Source organism: Pteropus medius, unplaced genomic scaffold, assembly GCF_902729225.1.
Source record: "Pteropus medius unplaced genomic scaffold, Ma_sr-lr_union100, whole genome shotgun sequence".
Taxonomy (NCBI): Eukaryota; Metazoa; Chordata; class Mammalia; order Chiroptera; family Pteropodidae; genus Pteropus; species Pteropus medius.
Genome location: NW_024342471.1, coordinates 4974925 through 4993700, shown reverse-complemented (window position 1 = coordinate 4993700; position 18776 = coordinate 4974925). Strand labels below are relative to the sequence as shown.

At 42.0% G+C, this 18776-nt stretch overlaps 1 protein-coding gene across 3 annotated transcripts in view; it reads left to right on the top strand.

Moving 5' to 3' along the window:
- Positions 1 to 8078: 8078 nt before the first annotated feature.
- The window catches only part of SNPH (syntaphilin), a 38354-nt gene continuing 27656 nt past the window's right edge, over positions 8079 to 18776 (top strand). For 2 of the 3 annotated variants that reach the window (XM_039863936.1, XM_039863938.1), the window contains exon 1: positions 8368 to 8620. The gene's annotated coding sequence lies outside the window, so the exon portion shown is untranslated. Of the gene's footprint in view, positions 8257 to 8367; positions 8621 to 18776 lie in introns of those variants that run through there. The other variant, XM_039863939.1, reaches the window with a different exon arrangement.

Sequence of the window (18776 nt, the reverse complement as noted above, 5' to 3'; positions counted from 1 at the left end):
TGTTTACTGAGCATTTTTTATATTAAAATCATTGTTTTTCTTTTTTCTTAGTTGAAGTTTGTTAGGAAATTTTTATATAATGCTCTGTGGGCTCCATAGTGTACTGTAAAATGAAGCCTAAGGTGCTCTCTAAAATACTGTTGTATTTAGATTTGTGCTATAAACTAAATTCCAAATGGCCTCTTTGAATGTATAACTATAAGATTTAAATATCAAATTGCCCTTTTAAACATTTCTTTTATTTTTTAAATTAGCATACAGAAAAATTGACTTTTTTGTTTTGGTGCACAATTCTATTATTTTTAAAACATTTATAGATTCCTGTAACCGCCATAAGCAGGATACCAACAGTACCATCACCCAAAAAAACTCCCTTTGTAGTCACACCCTTCCCCCATTCTAATTCTTGGCAATGACTCTTCTACATGGCTATAGTTTTCTCTTTTTGAGAATGTCCTGTAAATGGAGTCATATAGTATGTAACCTTTTGGAGACTGGCTTCTTTCACTCAGTATATCTTTGAGATTAGTCTGATTTGTTGCATGTTATCAGTGGTTCTATCCTATTTATTGCTGAGTAGATATACCAGTTTATTTATCCATTTATCCCAATCTAAGTTGTTCCCAGTTTTTGACAATTATAAACAGATTTGCTACATATACTTGTGTACAGTTTTTGTGTGAGTATAGTTTTTATTTCTCTAGAGTAAATATCTAGGAGTGGGGTTGCTGGGTAATATGGTAAATGCATGTTTAACTTTATAAGAGATTGCCAAATTATTTTCCAGAGTGGATGTACTTTTTCGCACTCCCACTAGCAATGTATGAGAGTTCCAATTAACATTTTGTTTACTTTATATTTTGAGATAACTGTAAGTTCTCATGCAGTTGTAAAAAAGTAATAGAAAGAGATCCTGTATACCCTTCACCCAGTTTCCCCCAAAGGTAACATCTTGCATAATTATAATACAACATCACAGGAAATTGATGTTAATACAATGTACTCTATTCATAGTTCACCAGTTTTACATGCACTTATTTGTATTTGATTTAGTTTTATACAGTTATATGTAACTTCATGTGACAGCCACCACAGTCAAGAAACAGAACGGTTCCAACACAAGGATCGTTTGTGCTACCCTTTTGTAGCCACAGCCACCTCCCTTTTCACCTTCTTCCATAGTCCTTGACAACCACTAATTGTTCCCCATTGCTATAATTTCGTCATTAATACAATTGACTTTTGTGGGTTAACTTTGAATCCTGTGACCTTGCTAAACTCTCAAATTAGTTCTAGGAATTTGTTTTTTGTAGATTCCTTGGTTTTTTCTACTCAATCATGTTGTCTGCAAATAGGGACAGTTTCATTTCCTTCTTTGCAGTCTGTTCCCAATGCAAGGATAGCATTTACTCTTTAACCATGAAGTAAGATGTTAATTATAGCTGGTTTTGTGTGTGTGTGTGTGTGTGTGTGTGTATTATTGTGTGTGTGTGTGTGTGTGCGTGTGTGTAATTTTTATCAGGTTGGGGATATTCCTTTCTATTTCTAGTTTGTTGAGAGGTTTGTGGTTTGTTTGTTTGATTTTTATCATAAATGTATATTGAATTTTGTTAACTGCTTTTTCTGAATTTATTGATTGAATCATGAGGTTTTTCTTCTTTAGACTATTATGGTGGATTACACCAATTGATTTTTGATTTTTTAACCCATTTTGCATTTCCAGAATAAATTCCAATTTGTCATGGTGTATTATTTCTTTTACGTATCACGGGATTCAATTTTCTAATACATTTGAACAGCTTTATTGAGATAAAATTCACATACATAAAATTCACCCTTTTTAAAATACTCAATTCATGGTTTTTAATATATTCACAGTGTTAATCAACCATAACCATTATCTAATTTTAGTACATTTTCATCATCCCAAAAGAAACCCCACACTCTTTAGCAATCACTCCTCATCCTCTCCCTTCCCACAACTCCCAGCAATCACTAATTCACTTTCTGTTTCTCATATAATATATAGCCTTTTGTGCCTAGCTTTTTTTCACTTAGCATAATTTTGTTAAGGTTATCCATGTTGTAGAATGTATCTGTACTTCATTCCTTTAATGGCTAAATTGATATTCCATTATACATTTTGTTGATCAATTCATCAGTTGATAGACACGTAGGTTATTTTCAACTTTTTGACAATTAATGAATAATGCTGTTATGAACATTAGTATTTAAGTTTTTGTGTATACATGTTTTCTTTTCTTGGCTATATACCTAGGAGTAAAATTGCTGAGTTATCATGATACCATATCTCTATGATATCATAGAGATATCAATCATATGATAATTCCATGTTTAACTTTTTGAGGAACTTTCACGTTGTTTCCCAAAGTAACTGCACCATTTTACATTTCCACCAGCAATATATGAGAGTTCCAATTTTTCTATACTCTTGCCAATACTTTGTTATTGTCATTTTTCTTTTTCAGTTATAGCAATCCCAGTGAGTGCAAAGTGATATCTCGTTTTGACTTGCACTTCTCCAATAACTAATGATGTTAAGCATCTTTTTATATGGATTGACTAATGTTTTGTTTAGGATTTTTGCATCTGTGTTCATGAGGAATATTGGTCTGTATTTGTCTTTTACTCTTATTCTGGTACCAGGATAATATTGGATTCATAAGATAACTTGGAAAGCATTTTCTCCCATTTTATTTTTCTGGAAGAGACTGTGCAGAATTGGTGTTATTTCTTCTTTAAATGTTTGGTGGAATTCACCCATGAAACCATCTGGACCTGGAGATTTATATTTTGGAAAGTTTTAAACTATAAATTCAATTTTTAAATAGTTGTAGGGCTATTCAGTTACCTATTTCATTTGCTGTAAGTTTTGGTAGTTTGTGGTTTGCAAGGAATTGTTCCACTTAATCTAAACTGGTGATTGTGTATATAGGGTTGTTTGGAGTATTCTCTTATCTTTTTAATGTCTGTAGGGTCCATAGTAATAACTCTTCTTTCATTCCAGATACTATTAATTTATGTCTTCTCTTTTCTTTTCAGTAGTATTAAAGATTTATTAGTTTTATTGGTCTTTTCCAAGACAAGTTTTTGGTTTCATTGATTTTCTCTTTTCTTTTTTTTTTTCCATTTCAGTGATTTCTGTTCTGATATTTATTATTTCCTTTCTTTGACTTGCTTTGGGTTTATTTTGTTTTTATTTTACTAGTTTTTTTTTTTAATATGGAGCTTAATTGATATGAGAGCTTCTTTTCTAATATAAATGCTTAATGGTATATATTAAGCATTATTAAGCTTTAGCTGCATTGCACAATTTTTGATATGTTGTATTTTCACTTTTGTTCAGTTCAAAATATTTTCTAATTTCCCTTGAGACATCCTCTTTGACCTATGGATGGATTATTTAGAAGTATGTTGCCTAATTTCTAAGGGAGATTTCCCGTTCTTTTTCTGTAATTCATTTCCAGTCTACATCATTAAAGAACATACTTTATATAACTTTTATTCTTTTAAATTTACTTAAGGTTTATTTTATGACCTAGTATAGAGACTGTCTAGGTGGATGTTCCAGGGTGCTTGAAAAGAATATTTTATGCAGTTGTTAGGTGCATTGTTCTATAATGTCAGTTGGACCTACTTGGTTGATAGTGCTGCTCAGTTCTTTTATACCTTTGCTTATTTTCTGTCTACTAGTTCTATTTATTAATAAGAAAGGGTGTTCATGTCTGCAGCTATAATTGTCAATCTGTCCATTTATCCTTTCAGTTCTGACAGTTTTTGTTTCATGTATTTTGAAGCTTTTTTATTAGGTGCATCCACATTTACAATTATCATGTCTTCCTGATGAAGTAACCCTTTTATTGCTATATAATGAATCTCTTTATTCCTGGTCATTTTCTTTGATTTGACATCTACTTTTTCTTTCTTTCTTTTTTAACTGAAGTATAATTGGCATACAATATCCTGTTAGTTTCATGTGTACATCATAGTGATTTGATATTTATATACATTACAAAATAATCACAGTAAGTCTAGTTACCATCTGTCACCATACAAAGTTATTACAGTATTATTGACTATATTCTCATGCTATACATTACATCCTTATGACTTATTTATTTTATGACTGGAAATTTGTACCTAATAATCCCTTTTATTTTACCACTCTCCAATCTCTCCCCCATCTGGTAACCACAAATTTGTTTTCTGTATTTATGAGTTTGTTTCTGTTGTTTGTTCATTTGTTTTGTTTTTTAGATTACATGGGTAAGTAAACAAATCATACAGTATTTGTCTTTCCCTGTCTGTGAAGTCTACTTTTTCTCATATTAAGCCATTCCGGCTTTCCTTTGATTAGTGTTTGCATGCAATATATTTTCCCATGTTTTATTTTTAGCCTACCCATATAATTATATTTAAATTGGGTTTCTTGTAGATAGCATCTAATTAAGTCATTTTTGTCTATTCTGCTCATCTCTATTTTAATTGATGTGTTTAAACCATTTACACTTAATGTAGCTATTGATATGTTTAGATTTAGATCTACCATTTTATTGTTTAATATTTATCCCCTCTACTTTTCATTTGTTTTCCCTTTCTTGCCTTCTTTTGGAATATTCGAAAATGTTTCAGAATTCCATTTTAACTTATCTGTTTGTTTGTTTGTTTGTTTACTATGTCCTTTGTTATAAATATTTTCAAATGGTTGCTCTAGGGATTGCAAAATACATGCTTAATTTTTCACACTCATTTAGAATCCATATTTTGCCACTTCAACTAGAGTGTAGACACTTTGCAACATATAAGTTCCTTTATAATCTCTCCTGTGTATTTTAATTGTAATTGTCTTGCGTTTTACATCCAGAAACATTGAAACCCATCAGACAATGTTGCGGTTTTTGCTTTTAACTGTCAAACATATTTTAAAGAATTCAAGAGGAGAATCATCTATTAAATTTATCTAGTTGTTACCATTTTGATTGTCCTTTCCTTTCTGATATTCCAAGTTTTCTTCTAATATAGTTTCCCTTCTGTCTGAAGAATTTTCTTTAACAGTTCTTCCAGAGAAGATCTTCTGGCAATGAATTCTCTTAGTTTTCCTTTATCTGAGAATGTCCTTATATCATCTTTATTTTTGCTGGGTATAGAATTCTCGTTGCCTGCTCATTTCTTTCATCAAGTTAGAATTTTTATTTCATGTTTCTCCTGCCCTCCATGGTTTCGTTTGAGAGATCCACAGTTATTCAAATCATTATTCCCATGTAATTAGCACATCATTTTTCTCTGATTGCTTTTAAGAGTTTTTCTTTGTTTTTACTTTCCAATAGTAACTGAAAGTTATTATTTTTCTATATTATCTTTATTATTATTTAGTTTATCCTCTTTGGAATTCACCAGAAAGCGGGAGCCAGGAGCCTTATTTCTCTGCTCTGTTTTGCTGCCTTTTTCCCATGATTGAACCCACATCTGGAGTCAAATGGTGGGAGGACAGAAAGAGATGAAAAACAGCAGAGGCTCATCCTTTCTCAGGACCACAGCTATTCTGATTGGAGAAGTTTCTCCTCAGAGTTTTAGGCACCTGTGTGTTCTTACTGTCACAGCCACCACTCACTGCAGGATTGCTTAGAGGCTGGGTCATGAGATAATGGGGAAAAGACTAAAAAAGAAAAGAAAAATTATTTCCCCCACTTACCCAGAGCATTAGGGTTCTCCTTTCTTTATTTTCAAGTCAGAACTAGGGAGAATCTCTGTGAGCTCTCGCTGTGTCAATTCCCCAGTTCTGGATTTGAGGCTGCTTTGAGACCAGACCAGGAGATACCAGAGGAAATGAAAAGGGTAAATTCACTAGTTTAGTGGTTCATCAAATTCTGGCCTTCTTCCCCAACTTGCCTGCTAGTATTCTCTCTTCAGAGTTTTCAGGTAGTTGCTCCATGCATTTTGTTCAGGTTTTATTGTGATGTTAAATGTGAAGAGTGTGCTTACCCAGAATTGGAACCAAAATTGTTTTGAAACTAAACAAATATAAGTATTTCCCAATTAGTACAAAACAAAAAAAACTACTGATTTCTTTAGAATAATTTTATTTTATGCTTAAAATCCTCATTTGTTGCAATTTACATTATAATTGAACACTGGTTCTCTTCTCAATCACATGCTTTATGATGCTGAGGAAAGAATTCTTTACTAGCTGACACCATTCCAGATGGGAGTATTGTGGGTGGCGGTGCTCTCTAGCTTTGGGGAAGCTCCTTGTGGAGATTACTGGGAAATGTAGTTTTCTAAGTATCAAACAGGGCGGGGGAGGGGGGGAATGGGAGACAGACAAAAAAATATATTTTTTAATGAGGACCTCAGAAATTATCTCCTGATAAAAAGTAATTACATGGCTTCCTATGGTTTTGCTTTAAGTGTAAAGAAATCGCTTATATAATTTAGGTAGGCCTTAGGGCAGATCAAACATTTCATCAATTAACTTGCTAATACAGCATTAGTTTTTTTAAACAGCAGAACTTATTTTATATGGCTTTTTCAACCATAGTTTCTTATTGCTGCTACAACTGCTCTACCATTTTTTCCACAAAGCATAATATAATGATGGTCATTTGATAGGAGAATTCAATGTAATTGAATAGAGGGGAAAATATAACCAATACCAAAAAAAATTATTGCAAAATTATAGATATTGTTATAGAGTAATGAGTTTACCACAAATCAAAGCTACAGAAAAAGATTTAACTTTGAAAGGTACCGGTTAATTTAAAATAATTATTTCTTTTTGTACTTTATAAATACTGTTTCTCACCAGGACAGCATTGCAGGGTCATGATACAAAGTCGGTGGAGTCACTTTATAAATTCTTCTGTTGGAAAAGTCAGCTTAGGGTAGAGAGTAGAGGGTACCAAATTCAGCCTTGCCAAGAGTAGACAGAAACTTAAGGACTTAAGAGTCTTAAGAGACCAGGACGGCATCTGGCCTAGTGTTATTGGCCAGGTACAATGTGTGCTTGCTCTCTCACTCACTTTGTCAATATTTATTGAGCACCTAATATGTATTAGGCACGATTCTAGGGACTAGGGATATAGTAGGGGACAAAACAAAGTTCCTTCCCTCATGGACTGTACATTCTAGTGGAGATGATAATGAAGGACTAACAAATAGTAAATATACAACACATCGGCTGGTGGCGAAATACAGCAAAACTATGGCAGAGGGAGTGGGAGAGAAGGGAGTCACGGTTTTATGTAGGGTGGGCACAGAAGTTCTCCCTGAAGCAGTGACATTTGAGCAAAGACGAGTGATGGTTTTGAGCAGAGGAATGACTGATCAGATAGGGCTGATTAAGAAGGAGGTAGCACCTTCTGCGCTCCGCTTCTCACACCTGAACTATATGAAAAACGGGTCTACAGAGTGAGTTAACGTCTCTTGTCGAGATATCTCTTGTTGCATGGCTAGAAGTAGGAGGGCTAGGTAGAGAATACAGTTTTCTGGACTTTTCCTCCTTGATCTTCCCTTGTTTTCCCTGTGATAGTGATGGAAGACAGAGGGAAAAGGTGTTTCATGGACGTTTACGTTAGGTTGTGATTGTTTAGCTTTCCACCTTTCCAATGATTCACCATCTTAACTTCAAAGAACATCTTCGTTTTCAGATATTTTAAATTCTTGCGATCATTTTTCTTAGTAGTCCAAGTGCAGTTTGCATTAAATAACCCTGGTACTCAGAGGTACTTGGTTTGGGGAGTGAAAAATGTTCCTAAAGGAATTGGGATCAAATTTCTGTTTAATGTAAGCCAACTGTGTGCCAGGAAGTGAGATTAGTAGCATCATCCGGTGTTAAGGACCAGAAAGCTGAGGCCCAAAGAGGTAAAGGGACTTGCCCAGGTTCACACAGCCTTTCAGTAGACCAACTCGATTTCGGCGATGCCCTACCGCCCAACTCTAAGCACAGGCTGGTGTGTAGGTGGGAGGGGACGCCACTCTGCGTGCTCACGTCTCTGCTCCCACGCCCTCGGGAGCAAGATGCCAACTATCTCTTTAAGAAGGAAAGTGAAGACCAGTCGCTTACGCAGCTGCCGGCGAGCCGCCGACTGGCTCATCCCTTCCATCCACCTCACTTTCCCCCCTCCCCTCCGGCAGCCCCAGCCCCGGCGAGCACCCAGTTAGCCTTCTCCAGCAGGGGCTCCGGAGAGCTGTTCGGCAGCCCCGGCAGGGCAGCCGAAGCCATGGAAGCCTCCGCAGGTAATGACAGGGACCCCGGGGACTTCTGGGCCCACCGCCCAGCTGAGCTGGCCTCAGCCCAGACTGCCAAGTACAGGATGGGGGGAGGGGAGGTGCGGACAGCAAGGAGGAGCGGACGGATCGCTCGGCAGGCAGCCTGACCCCCAGGCTTTCTGGCTGCGGCGGCCCAGCTGTTAGCGGCCGCGGGCTGGGCTGCCTGGGAGTCCCCGCCCGCGTTCACCCGCACCTGTCTGTCTTTTTTCCCCCCAACACCGCAGGTTGCTGATCAGGGCCAGGCAGCTGCAGCAGCGACTGCAGAGGCGCTGCGCCAAGCCCGGGCGGAGTGGTGCGAGCCGGCGGGGCTGCGGAGGGCCACTGGGCTCAGGTGAGGAGGCCGTGGCGAGTGGGGAGCGGGCCCTGCGCCGCACCGCGGCGGCGGGCGGGGGCCGTTCGCTGCGGTAGAATCCTCAGAGGGCAGCAGCTGAGGAAGGGTTAACTGTGACTCATTCTTACCCTCCCTTCATTCCTCTAAATCCGTCTGATTGCATCCCCCACCACTACCGCCGTAAAATTCACAATTAGAGAGCTTATTGCAACAGGGAAGATGCCCAAGGTGGGCGATTAGGAGGTTTTTAGGGACCACCCCATTCCTATTTGTCTTTCTCTTCCAGCATTTGGCAAACATTTAAGCTTTTTTTCTCATAGAGGAGGAGCAAGGGTACCTGGGGGTGTGAGAAGGATGGAACCCCACACCCAACCCAAGGTCAAGTGGCAGTGACTGCCTCTTTCCCATATTCGCCGGAGAAGCATTGGGGCTCTGCAGTAGATATGGAAAAAATGTCCATAACCTCTAGAGTGGGAGATCTGAGTCTCAGTCTTCCTGAAGCTTCCATAGAATACATACGATGCTTTCTCCTTCCACTCCTCAGCAGGGAACTGGGTTGTCTGGAGCACCTACTAGCCTGAGAAGCCCCATATTCCCTTCCTCAGCCCTGCAGGTGAGGAGAGGCCTGGTTACACACTGCCTGTTTCCTCTGCCTTCTCTGCCCATCTGGTGTGGGATAAGCTGGAGTTGCTTCTCAGAAAAGGTGGTCTCTGCAGGTAGGGTGGTGTAGAGAAAGTGCCAGAGATTGGGGTTCTAGTCCCTTAGTTTGCTAGTAGGCCACAGTAGCCATTTTAAAATTCTTTAGGCGTGGGTGTCTGTCTGCTCATCTGTTAAATGCAAGAGTTGGATTAGATGGTCTGTACAATTTTAATATGCCACTCAAGTAGCTCTTACATGTCAGGGGGACTGCTCTATTAAAGAAACCCAGAATTTAAACTTGAGTAGGTGAAATAATTGGGGTTTTCTCAGTTGATCTCTTTTAACTATGGGCTTCTCAAGTGAAACATTGACCTTGTGGGCCTCATGGACCTGGAGGCATCAGACAGTCCAATACTGGCATTCCTGTGCCAACTCTATGGTGACCTTTGCCGAGTAACTTCCCTTCCCCAAGCTTCAGTTTCCTTATCTGTAAATATGGGAAGAAAGGTACATGTCTCAGAGGGTTGATATGAGGATTAAATGAGATGTATATGGAAACACCTAAAATCATGCCTATACTTGGCACATAGGTTCTCAGGGACACAGGACTTGGGAAATAGACCGAGGAAAGAGAGGAGGGGTAGCTTCTTTTAGTCTTCTCTCTCCATTCCCTCACCCTTCCAGTCTCTTCCACATCCTTGCAGACTCTGTCCCTGCCAGAGGATAATGAATGCTAGAGTGTGTTGGGCTGCCGGGCTGAGGGTCTAGGAAGCAACCAGGAGGTACAAACATTTGCACTGCAAGGGCTGTGAAATTCTAGCAAATGATGGTCCCAAGGAGGTATATATAGCCCATTACTGGGTTTGGAACATCTTAGCATATGAGAGCAGAGTCCCTAAGGAATAAGAAGCCTCAGAATCTTGTGTGCTCGCAGTGGGCAGGAACCAAGGCTTCCTGATTTTACATGGATCCCACTGCTGCTCCCTTGCCCTCCCTAGAGTCTCTCACTAGAATCTCCCTGAGATGTCAAGTTTTTGGTGTCCATGTTTTCTATTCTTTATCTTCCCTTCTGCTCTCATTTTCAGCCTCGCATTTACCCTTTCTTTCTCTGGTTTATTCCAGATACATTCTGCCTCTTGACAGCATGATAAAGAAGGCTCCCCATAGGATGGGGCAGGGCATTTTGCTGCTGCATCATTTAGGCCAAAAGAAGTTGTGATGTCCCCACCTTCCCTAAATCCCCATTAGATTATGAGCTTCTCCCAGCAGAGAAGCCTTTCTCCTGAGTCTCCAACCTCTAGGCTGTGGCTAGGCACAAAGAAAGTCCTCAGTAAGTTTGAGGAAATCATATTTCTAAGCCAAGGTTAGGGAGAAACTACAGAAATGTGTTGATGGCATAGGTGAAATCACTTTTAAGTAAGGGCACTGTGCAGGTTGTTGGTTGTCATTATTATTGCTGTTACTAATACCATTATTACTATGGCCAGTGGCCATTAATGGTTTTCCCTTGTCCTCAAGTCAGACTCGATGGGGCTAGGTGTGCCTGGGAGAGTAGTGACATTGGCAAACAGATGATGCTAAGATGAACATGAAGGGAAGAGGATTTGGAAGAGAGCAATTCCAGCCACTTGCTGTGTTTGGGGGAGGAGGACAGATAAGGAGAACCAAGAGGACCAAAAGGGTGCTCAGTAAAAAAGTCAGGAGGCCCAGGTCCCAGGTTTCATTCTGCCACTGCCTCATGTGTGACCTTGGGCCAATCATGCCTCCTCTCAAGATCTCTAGGTCTCTAGCTATAAAATGAGTGGGCTGGACTACATGATCCCTAAGGTCCCTTTCGGTTCTGACATTTTGTCAAGTGGATTTTGTTAAAGGAAAATAGGACAATTATTATTACTTTCAGTATCTTTTATGGAGTACCCAACCGTTACCTATCTCAGGTAATCCTCATTACAAGTTATACCTATTTGAAAGATGGCGAGACTGAGGCATAGAGAGATGGACTTGCCTAAGATCGCACAGCTAGAAGTGGCAGAACTGTTACCTGACACCAGGTCTATCTGACTTGAAAGATCATGCTCTTGCAAAAGTTTTGCTGCCTTTTCACATAGACTTGCTGTCATCACTGTGAGTTGTGTGTGTATTGCATGCATGCGTAGGGGTTTAGAGAAGAGAAAGCTGTGAAGGATGTGTGACAAGGGATCAGGCCTTTCCCCAAAGCGATTACTGCAGGGGACTTGCTGGGTTGAAAAGTGTGTAAGTCAGTGCTGAAAAGTCTTCCTTTCACCATGAGCTCTGGTTTGCTGGTGGGCGATGGGTGCCCCTTTACCAAGGAGAATAGCCAGGAATGAATGACGATCATTCATTTTTTGAGTGGTTCTTGTGTGCCATGCTGTTTTACACAGGTTCACTTATTTATTTCTCAGACAATTCCATTATGTAGGCACTATCATTTACCCAGTTTATAAGTGAGAAAGCTAGGGTAGAGAGGCAAAGAGTCTTGCCTGGAGTTACACAGCTAATGTGCTGTAGAACCTGAGAAAGTTTAACTGGGAGTCAAAAAGGTTTCTTTTAGTCTGAGCCCTCTCTCATTGATGGAGTAGCTTTGGGTAAACCAGTTCTCTCTAAATGTCAGTGTTCCCATTCCCCAAATGGACTGAATGCATCTACTGACTCTAATAAGGCCCAAATGCCACCTTGTCCCAGAATAGGAGTGGAGGAGATTCCTCGTCTAGCTAATTAATCAGCATTTGTTTATTATTTATTAGCCAGGCCCTGGGATAAGTGCACGGGATACAGGAAAGAGTAAGAGTTGATCTTTAGTTCAAGAAGCTCATAACTGATGGTGGGAAACAAATATCTAAACATGTAGGTATGATAAACCATCTAGGATCTGTGATAATCCTGATATGGGGTATAATGGGACAGAGAAAGGGGGATGGTCTTTCCTACTCAGGGTTCAGGAAGCTTTAGAGAGATGATGCTATTGCCATCTCCTTATTTTCGGCACTGAGTTTGTGCGTGGTGGTGGTGATGGTGGTGGCGGTGGTGATCATGATAAATGTTCTACTCAGTTTATGACATTTCCGAACAGTTTTAAAGACTTGTTGGCTCTTGACCCCAGCAACCCAAAAAGTGGCCACAGAGGTTAAGGGGCCATTCAAGCTCACTCTGTGGCCTAGTTCCAATGGAACTATTCATTTGTCCCAGATGGGCCAGAATCTTTCCTGTCCTTAGAGGTTTTTAGAGGCAAGACTCTGAAATTCCTCTTAGAAAGCCTGTCTAGTGCTTACAGCCATCCAGTAGGCTTGAGGAATTCTTCCTCAGATCTGTTCTCAGCATTCCTTCTGTCTGGAGCACCTAATACCTGGAGGGGTGAAGGCATTTACCCAAGATGGCTCAGCAAAGCTGGGATCATAACTCTGGTCTAATGGGGATTGCATTTCTCAGCCGTACGCAGTCTTTCTACATCCAGGTCACAAGGGGCCTGAGGTGCCATTTCTTCATTTGATAGGCAGCTCACGCTGAGTGGAGGTTTGATGCAGGTGATATGAAGCTCAAGCCGAGGGTCCTTGGAAAGAAGGAAGCCTGTGTTCCCTAGGCTGCTTTGCGTCTCTTAATAGACAGATATTTATGAAGTGTTTGTCACATGCTTGGCACTGTCCTCTGAGTTGAGGTGCTGAGTCAACCATAAAGGGGTATCTGGGAAGCAGCCTGGTGCAGTGGAAAGAGCCAGCACTGAGGAGCAGGGAGACTCTCCTCGGCTCTGCCTCCAACTCCCTGGGTGGCCTGAGGCGAGGCCCTTTGCTTTTCTACACCTGTAAAATGAGAGTCCGAGGTGGTGATTTCTAAGGGCTTTCCAAGCTCTAACTGGCTGCCAATTCAGCAACTCTTTCTTCTGTTCCGTAACCACTTTAGGGGGTACAAGAGTGGATAGGATACAGATAACTGTAACTTGAGGAAGAATGAGATAAATATAACAAGAGGCATGAACAAATGCTCTGTGGGTTTGCTGGAGGGAGAGGGCTTGGGAAAGGCTCAGTTCTAAAGCCACCTCTTCAAAGGTAGGATGAGATGCTGATAGAGGTGATTTGGGTTTTTTGAACCAGGAGCAGCAGCAGAAGCATGCTGTCATGCTGGGACAGGAAGGCTGTACAGCAGAGCAGTGGTCCTCAGATTTAGATTTCAAAGATCAGTACACTTGGGAATCTATCCTAGGTCAGCCAACTTTTTATTTGGCCAGATAAAGACATTCAAGTGATGCTTAGAGTTCTGTCTACTATCACTATCAAATCATTTTAACTCCTCTAACCCCAAAGAAAGAAGGTTATATATTATCAGGGAAAAAAAAAAAAAATACTCCTTCAAATTGAATGCATTTTGCTTTATTAAAAACTCACTGCATTGTCCATAGTTTGCTCATTTTGCCACAGAACAATATCTGGTGTTTGGCTCTGCGGTCAAGCTGCTTGGGTTTGAATCCTGACCAAGAGACTTTTTTCTCTCAGAGCCTCTGTTTCCTCATCTGTAAAATGGGTAAATGATACTATCTATCTTATGGGGTCATTAAAAGGTGTGTAGGCCATAATAAAGCATGTAAATAAAGCAAGGGACCTCAAACCTACAGAAGCAGAACAGGTTGGGCTATTTGGGGATTTATAGCAAATGGCTTGCTTGAATGAGACAGCTGCTAGCCTACGCCCGCCATCCTTGCCATGCAAGAATGTGAGCCCAATGTTGTCAGATCTTCTGATTTATTAGACAGTGATCTGGATGTTTGTTGGTGACATCTCTTGATTTTTTAAATGGTCAACTAGGCAACATTTTTAAATACACACATTAAAATGTGTCTGTGACGAGCCATCAGTCTATGTCCCCTGATGTAAAGTTCTAGATGCCAGGCATGTAGTGCTCAGTAGTTGTCAGCTGAGCATTAGTGCGGAGAAGAGAAACGAGGCTGGAGAGGTGCCCCTGGGCCAGGGCATACTTTGTCTGCAAGGCCAGGTAACATGTTACTTTGGCAGCTTGAGAGCTTCTGCTTCTGTCTACAGCACCCCCGACCCTCCAGCTTCAAAGGCCCTATTTGTATCCCTTCCCTTTAGCAGCACTGTGAGGATTGAGCCTCTAGGCCCCCAGACACCTCTGTGCCCCACTGAAGTTTGCACTAGCTGGGCCTCCCTACCTCAGGGTTTCTGGAAGCTTGGTCGGCAACCCTCAGAAGAGGGAACTTGGCCGATGGCCTGTGAGGCCTGGCACAGAAGCCACCCTTGAGAGACAGGCATGAAGAGAAGCTCTGGCAGCTCCTCAGTGGGAAGGGCGGTTCCTGTTCTTTGGAAGCCATGCTGGCCTTGCAGCTGAGGTTCTGCCACCTTCTGCTTGGGTTGTGATGAGGTCCGGACAGTCAGCTGCCCATGTACAGCTCTGCCGCACGACCACCACAGAGCAAAAGTCGGGATCTGGTTGTGGAGAAAGCCTAGATCATTCTCAGAGAAAGACCTTGGAGGAGTTCCCAGTTAGGAAGGGGAACCCCACTGACGTGGTTTCAGGGCATTCTGGGATTCAGACTAAAGCCACTCATGACAGGTTACATTTTTGTGGCTCCAGTTAGTCAAATGTTGATCGAGCACCTACCATGGTAATGGTTTATCCTGGCCACTGGGGGGGAATGCAACGCATTTACACCTATTCATTCAACCAGTATGTATGGAGTGTTTACTCTGGGGCAGGCACCAAGATGTGGTCCCTACCGTCAGGGAGTTTTTTAGCCTGATAAATATATAGAGATGGTGCACACGGCCCGGTTCACAGAAACATTACTCATAGCTGCCATTAGATTACGTGCCTTCGGAGTATTAGGTGCTAGCAATGTAGTACCTGTTTTAGAGAGTGGATATGGGGATTGAGTGAAGCACTCAGCACTGTGCCCACCACACAGTGATGATCAGTAAAAGGATAGCTGCATTATTGTTAACTTGGAAAACTGGGCAGATCCAGAAGAAAGGCCAAGATGCAGATGCGTCAGAGAGAACAAGAAGCAAAACGATTCAAGCCCACTTAGTGTATGTTATCCTCATATTATAGATGAGGACACTGAGGCTCAGAGAGGGGACATGTTTTGTTCAAAGTTACACAGCTGCTATGTAGCAAAGCCTACTCTTAAATGCTGGTCTGTTTGTCATCAAAGCTGTATTCTTCTAAGCCACATTGCCTCTAAATAAGTGATTAATGAACAAAATAGTAAAACTACCACATACGACCGGTGAGGCACAGTGCTACCTGGTGAGGTAGGGAATTTTTATGGTTGAGGAAACCATGACTATTAGAAAGAAGAAATTGGCCAGAGTTGTATATGAAGTGGTGGGATCAGGACACCAACCCAGGTATGTGGGATGAGGCTTCTCACACTGTTGGGACAGAATAGTAGTCTTCAGGGCTTAAAGGTAATTATCTGCAGATTGTCAAAGTACAGTCACAGGAGAGACCCAGGCTTCCGCGTACCCTGAGGGGCAGACCCCAGATCAGCATTTACAAGTGCCATCCAGGGAGGCAAATTTTGGCTGAGTTCCAAGAAGAACATTCTAAAGTGAAAAACCATCTAACAATGAAACAGTATGTGTTGAAAGCTAGCTCCTTATCTCTGGGCTGTTCACATAGGTCCAGACATTCTAGAAGGAATTTTTGCAATGGGACGGAGTTTGGAATGACTGTACTTGACAGTCCTGCAATCCAGAGGACCTGGAATTCTAGTAGGATTGGTCACAGGTGATACAAGCAGTGGGTGCCGCTGGCATTCCAAGGTGAAAGAATAACTATAGGCTGCGGCTATCTGGGAAGACTTCCTGGAAGAGGAGGAAGAAGAACTAGCACAGAATCTAAAGGGCTGGCAGAGTAAGAACTGGGGAAATGGAGATGAGTGGGACTGTGTAAGGTGAACAAGTTCTGGAGCAGTGAGCTCACCAACAAGGCTGGTGGCCCTCAGCAAAGGGCATTCCCTTATTCTCTCAGGTTTTTTAAATGGTGGAAATGGAGACACAGTGAATCCTGGGTCTTTCCTAAAGCCTCATAAGGAGATCGGTTTGAAAAACACTTCTACCTCTTACCTCCTGGCCAACCCCTCCTCTCTTTATTGTATCACTCACCTCCCTCCCATCCTCCCTTTCAGAAGTGTCAGACTTTGGACATTGAGTCCAACTGGGAGAGAGTCATGCCAAACTTAGGCTTCGCAGTGAGGTGAAAGCTATGGGGCAGCCATAGGGTATCCAACTAGGCCTTCTTCCTCACATTTGGGGCACAGAGCCAGAGTGGCGAGAGCCTCAGCTCCTTCCACTGAAGCATCCTGAGCCTCCTAGGAGCTACTTGCTGCTCAGGGTGAGCACTGGCTTCATTCGGGCCTGGCTCATCTCCAGTTCTGCTGCAAACTAGCCCAGGGCCTCAGACAAATTGCTTTACCCGCTGGGCCATGTTCTCATCTACCAAAGAGGGATCAATTGTTCCTGCCTGAAAGGAAGTGGGATGGTCTGCCGACATACTCTGTTTGGAAGGGTCTGGTATACAGCAGCCATACCCACAATGCCCCTCCTCTCTACGGTCCTCAGGTGCTTCTCTGCCCCCTCTGAGACCCAGTTCTTGTCCAGGTTAATGATAACAGCTACACTACATATCAGGAGCAGAGATGTGTGACCTTATACTACCCTCTTACCACTTTTGAGGAGAATATTATAGAAGAGACAATTGAGTCACAGGGAATTTAAGCAAGCTGTCCAAGGTCCCACAGCTGTTATGTGTAGCTGAGTTACCAAATATCTGATACCACAGTCCACATTCTCCCCAGACCCTTTTTCTCTCTTTGCCTTCTCGTTCTTTCTCTTTATGTTCTCTTAAGACTGTGAATGCCCATTCCTCCCTCCTCAGCCCTCAGCCCTTAAGAGCAAGATTAGCAACTCTGGGCCTGGTTGGAGCGAGCTGGCCTAAGAACTATACAGAAGGGCATTTTAAAGCTTTGTTACTTAAGAAATGTCTCTAGGGGACTGTTGGATGCATTCTACCCCAGGTCTGCAGTATTCCATCCACAGGCCGTTCCTTTCCACCTCAATTACTTGGACTTGCCCCATTCCCTCTGCCTGAAATATTTGCTACCACTACTGCTATCTCCCTATGTTCCAATCTGTCTCAAAGCCTAGATCAAATGCCATCTTTCAGGAGTCCCTCTTCTGACTTCCACGGCTCCTTCACAGAGCCAGGGCTCTTAGTCATGCCAACCTCTGTGCTGTCAGAGAATGGAGAATACCTGACCTCTCCACACCGTCCTATTCCGTGCCCTGCAGAGACCAGGCCATGCCGGATGGTAGCTGGGCCCCAGATTGGAGCTGTAGGACAACTTGAGCCAACTCCCTGTTTTGTGGCTTCCTTCTAGAAAGCCCTTCTCCACTCCCGCAGGAAGGAGCTCCTCACTCTGAGAGCTCCGTGCCTGGGAGAGGATGAGCCTCAGAATTCAGTCGGACTGGCAGAATCTCAGAGGCCAACATCCAGATGAAGAAGACTGGGACTTGAGCCCTTCTCCCTGCTCTCTGAGTGGTTGAGAACAGAGAGCACAGACTTTGGAGTTGAACACACTTGGACGGCCATCTCAGTCTCTACCACAGACTTACTTTGTGACCATGGGCAAGTCACCTGATTTCCTGATCCTTTGTTTCCTCAGTGGTAAAAACAGGCATAATAATCCCAGCCTCATAGGAGCAAAGCTGGCATGAGAATTAAGCTAGATTAGAAATTTCACATGTGTAAAGCCCCCTGCACAGAATTTAACATACAATAGGCGCTTAATAAATGCCAGTACCCTTCCATCCATAGTTAGAAAGAAAGAACTTTATAATGCCTCTAGTCTTCCAAAGATCCAGCGCATCTTTAGTCGGTAGTGAGCTCCCTTCTCACGGGAAGTATTCAAACTGGGCCTGAGTGACTGCAGAACAGGAATGTTATTCAGAGAAATGGAGCTTCAAACAGATGGATGTTAGGCTTTGAAACCTTCAGATTCTTTCCTCTCCTGAATTCCTTTGATTCTGTGAAGACTTGACTCAGATCTCATTAATCAATTATTAGAAATCAGTTGGGGTTCGGCTTGGATGTCTGTTTAGCACAGATGAAAGAATTCTGCTGGAGTTGTGTGCTAATTGAAGGCTTTTTCCCAAGAGACGTCAAGGCTAGAAACAAAATCGGGTCTAAGGAGAGCTCTAATAGATTTTGCAAAGGGAACCTGACTAGGAGTGTTTGGCATGTGGCTAAATTCAGGTTAAATTTTGGGAAGGTGACACCATACCTGATAGAATGAACTTTCTAGGGCATGAACTGTGTTTGATTTACCTTTGAACCCCTAGTGCCCAGTGCAAGCCAGGCACACAGGAAGTACTCTGGAAAAATAAAACGAGCAAATGAAAAGTAGCCTCTGTGTCCCTAGCAGATAGAAGCCTGGGCTGAGAAATTCTTAGAGAGTCTCTAGAGGCCACCTGGCAGTTTCATACTC